Raw genomic sequence first — 5205 nt, forward strand, 5'->3', positions numbered from 1 at the left:
CTCAATATTGTATAATGGCCACACAGTGCTCCATACTGTATAATGGCTCCACATGATACTCCATACTGTATAATGGCCACACATGATGCTCAATACTGTTTAATGGCCACACAGTGCTCCATACTGTATAATGGGCTCACATGATGCTCCATACAGTATAATGGGCCTACATGATGCTCCATACTGTATAATGGCCACACATGATGCTCCATACTGTATAATGACCACACAGTGCTCCATACTGTATAATGGCTCCACATGATGCTGCATACAGCATAATAGCCACACATGATGCCGCATACAGTATAATGGGCACACATGATGCTCCATACTGTATAATGGCAACACTAATCTACATACTGTATAATGGCCCCACATGATGATGCATACAGTATAATGGCCACATTACCACCGCATCAGAAGATACAGAGGGGGTGTGGCCTAATACAAGGGGGCGTGTCGGCTGCTTCTCCTGCTGTGCGGAAGATGTAGAGTCCCGTGTGGGACTGCAGGGCACAGCCTCAAAATCGGGACAGTCCCGCAGTATGAGGGACGGTTGGGAGCTTATACAGCAGAATTGTATGGAAAATATATGGCATTGTTATGTGGGCACTGTCTTATTGTACCGTTAGGGTATGTGCATGCAACGTCTTTAAGACCCCAGCAGACCTGCCGAGGTTTTCCTAGCCGACGGCCGGTGGTCTTATTCCTGAAGTGGCATCGCTAGCAGTTTTGCCAACATTTTTGCAGAGGCTTTGTTGCCCCACAGCATCTTTTTTCTATCATTTAAGGTATAACTAGAGGGTGGCTTCCAAGCAGAGGCCACCCTAGGAATGAACATGCTACTTCTTGTGACCGCCTCATGGTTTCCGAACCTTGAAGCGGTTAAAAGAAGCAACAAAAGACTGAACATGTGCTCAGGAACGTCATTTTACATTGCTGTGCATTATGTTAATTTTTTATGATAGTTTTTGTGGTGGTTTTTGAGGTGAATTGTCCTATGTCCTCAGCAATTTAAAGAATATAGTCACAAAACGTTCACACTAGAAGACAGTATGGAGTGTAGTGCCACCATAAGAGTGTAAACTTTTATAACGCAGCACAGTGTAAATGCTCACGTGGCGGACTGTATATATTGCAAGATTTCTGTATGGATTTACATGCCGAAAATCCCCTGTGGCATTTAGCAACAGCCATGTGGATGAGGCTTTACAAATTGCTTCAAGATGCTGCAAAAATCTTACATGTAGTGCAAGTCTTTTTCAAAACTAACATTTAAAAAAAATAATCTATTATTTTGCATTTTTTTTCAAATGATTTCACCCTTTGTAATAAATACTGTCAAATCTGAGTCAAGATCTGCATGTAAGACCATGTTCACACGTTCAGTTTTTGATCAGTAGAAATCCAGAAGTGGTGACGTGTTCCTATTATACTTTTCCTCTGAATCTTCCACTCCTGATTTTGGCTTACAAATACTGAGGTAAAATACTGACCAAATACTGAACGTGACCTAAGATGTGGATTCTGCTGTGGAAGACAAATCCAATCCTTATCCAGACACCCTAAGGCTACTTTCACACACAGCATATTTGCTGCGTATTTTTACGCGCGCGTATTTTGCTGCTGCTTTACCTGCGTTTTTTTACGCAGGCAAAAAACGCAGCTGCTTTCACACACAGCGTTTTTTGCTGCGTTTTTTGCAGCTGCGTTTTTTTCAGCATTGTGTACTGAAAATAAAGTTTGTTTTAAAAAAAAAAAAAGGGGGAAAAAAAAAAGAGTCATTGAGGTCATTTCCTGTCTTTATGACTCAGAATACAATACACACTGGAGTTAACATCATGTCGATTCTGCCAGCTGCAATGGCCTTGAGCCAAAGACGCCTCAGCAAGCGGAACAGACATCAGCTGGGGTTTACTAACCCCACTGTCACTAACCCCAGGTTACTAGGGCAGGCGTCAGTCAGACGCCCCCCCTCGTAACCCTGTACGGTAAGGGTATGTTCACACGATCCTGATTTCAATCCTTTTTTTTCAGGACAAAAACCGCAGCTCTTGGCAGAAAACGCAGGTGCGTTTTTGGTGCGTTTTTGATGCGGTTTTTGATGCGGTTTTTAGTGCGGTTTTTTATGCAGTTTTCTCTGCAGATTGTCTGTGTTTGACACAAATAAAGCTTTAACTGCAGTGGGGGAGAAAAAAAAGAAATTATGTCATTTCCTTGTCCAACCCTTTTCTTCTTCCATCCTCCATTTTGGGACTAAACACCAAAATGAGTGGACGTGTTTTGAATGACAGCGCTCCGCAGAGTGCTGAGCGTAGGCCAGATCACAGCCCGCGGATCCAGCTCTATCTAGCTATTTAAGTCTACGTTCACATTTGCGGACTGCGCCGCAGCGTCGGGCGCCGCATGCGTCATGCGCCCCTATATTTAACATGGGGGCGCATGGACATGCGTCGCACTTGCGTTTTGCGCCGGCCGCATGCGTCACTGCAGCGCACGCATCCGGCCGCAGAGGACGCAGCAAGTTGCATTTTTGCTGCGTCCAAAATCAATCAAAAAAAGGACGCATGCGGCGCACAACGCAAATGTGAACATAGCCTAAGTGCCACGTATTTAAGTGCCACGTATTTCAGTGCCACGTATTTCAGTGCCACGTGCCACGTGCCACGTGCCACGTATTTCAGTGCCACGTATTTCAGTGCCACGTGCCACGTATTTAAGTGCCACGTGCCACGTATTTAAGTGCCACGTATCACGTATTTCAGTGCCACGTATTTCAGTGCCACGTATCAAAGTGCCACGTGCCACGTATCAAAGTGCCACGTGCCACGTATCAAAGTGCCACGTGCCACATATTTCAGTGCCACGTATCAAAGTGCCACGTGCCACGTATCAAAGTGCCACGTATCAAAGTGCCACGTGCCACGTATTTAAGTGACACGTGCCACGTATCAAAGTGCCACGTGCCACATATTTCAGTGCCACATATTTCAGTGCCACGTATCAAAGTGCCACGTATCAAAGTGACTGAGCGCCGGCCCTAAAGTGAAAGTGAAAGCAGAGCGGTGACGTCACCGCTGTGCTGTTAAGGCTGGAGCTCAGTCAGTGTCAGGAAGCAGAGGCTGGGGGACGCGCAGGTGAGCATGTACTGTTTGTTTTTTTTACTTTTACGCTGGTAACCAGGGTAAACATCGGGTTACTAAGCGCGGCCCTGCGCTTAGTAACCCGATGTTTACTCTGGTTACCCGGGGGCCTCGGCATCCTTGGTCGCTGGAGAGCGGTCTGTATGACAGCTCTCCAGCGATCAAACAGCGACGCTGCAGCGATCGGCATCGTTGTCGCTATCGCTGCAGCGTCGCTACACACACACACACACACACACACACACACCACACACACACACACACACACACACACACACTCACACTCCATGCTGCTTCACTGGGGGGCGGGGGCTTCCCTCTTCCTGTCCGACGTCACGTCCGGTCCTGGGTGTCAACCCCTCCGCGGATGTCAACCCCTCCGTACAAAGACGCCGACACCCAGGACAAAGGCGCTGTGTGTGCACGTTAATATGGGGCCCTAGGGGGATACGCAGACACGCCACTGCGTAAAGAATTGACATGTCAATTCTTTTTACGCCGGCGTGTTTGCAGACAAAAGCGCCGCGTTTTTTTGCGGTGTGTCTGAACGGCAAAGTGAATTTCTCATTCACTTTGCCGGCAGACGAAAATGACATTGCGCATTTTTGAAAAGCGCCCGCAAAATAGCGCTCAAAAATGCGCTATGTCTGAAAGTAGCCTTAAGCTACAGGTCCTTCTCAAAAAATTAGCATATAGTGTTAAATTTCATTATTTACCATAATGTAATGATTACAATTAAACTTTCATATATTATAGATTCATTATCCACCAACTGAAATTTGTCAGGTCTTTTATTGTTTTAATACTGATGATTTTGGCCTACAACTCCTGATAACCCAAAAAAGCTGTCTCAATAAATTAGCATATCAAGAAAAGGTTCTCTAAACGACCTATTACCCTAATCTTCTGAATCAACTAATTAACTCTAAACACATGCAAAAGATACCTGAGGCTTTTAAAAACTCCCTGCCTGGTTCATTACTCAAAACCCCCATCATGGGTAAGACTAGCGACCTGACAGATGTCAAGAAGGCCATCATTGACACCCTCAAGCAAGAGGGTAAGACCCAGAAAGAAATTTCTCAACAAATAGGCTGTTCCCAGAGTGCTGTATCAAGGCACCTCAATGGTAAGTCTGTTGGAAGGAAACAATGTGGCAGAAAACGCTGTACAACGAGAAGAGGTGACCGGACCCTGAGGAAGATTGTGGAGAAGGACCGATTCCAGACCTTGGGGAACCTGAGGAAGCAGTGGACTGAGTCTGGTGTGGAAACATCCAGAGCCACCGTGCACAGGCGTGTGCAGGAAATGGGCTACAGGTGCCGCATTCCCCAGGTAAAGCCACTTTTGAACCATAAACAGCGGCAGAAGCGCCTGACCTGGGCTACAGAGAAGCAGCACTGGACTGTTGCTAAGTGGTCCCAAGTACTTTTTTCTGATGAAAGCAAATTTTGCATGTCATTCAGAAATCAAGGTGCCAGAGTCTGGAGGAAGACTGGGGAGAAGGAAATGCCAAAATGCCTGAAGTCCAGTGTCAAGTACCCAGTCAGTGATGGTGTGGGGTGCCATGTCAGCTGCTGGTGTTGGTCCACTGTGTTTCATCAAGGGCAGGGTCAATGCAGCTAGCTATCAGGAGATTTTGGAGCACTTCATGCTTCCTGGCACCTGCTCACAGTGCCAAAACCACTGGTAAATGGTTTACTGACCATGGTATTACTGTGCTCAATTGGCCTGCCAACTCTCCTGACCTGAACCCCATAGAGAATCTGTGGGATATTGTGAAGAGAAAGTTGAGAGACGCAAGACCCAACACTCTGGATGAGCTTAAGGCCGCTATTGAAGCATCCTGGGCCTCCATAACATCTCAGCAGTGTCACAGGCTGATTGCCTCCATGCCACGCCGCATTGAAGCAGTCATTTCTGCCAAAGGATTCCCGACCAAGTATTGAGTGCATAACTGAACATTATTATTTGATGGTTTTTTTGTTTGTTATTAAAAAACACTTTTATTTGATTGGACGGTTGAAATATGCTAATTTATTGAGACAGGTTTTTTGGGTTA

The sequence above is a fragment of the Ranitomeya variabilis genome, chromosome 1, assembly GCF_051348905.1.
Source record: "Ranitomeya variabilis isolate aRanVar5 chromosome 1, aRanVar5.hap1, whole genome shotgun sequence".
NCBI lineage: Eukaryota > Metazoa > Chordata > Amphibia > Anura > Dendrobatidae > Ranitomeya > Ranitomeya variabilis.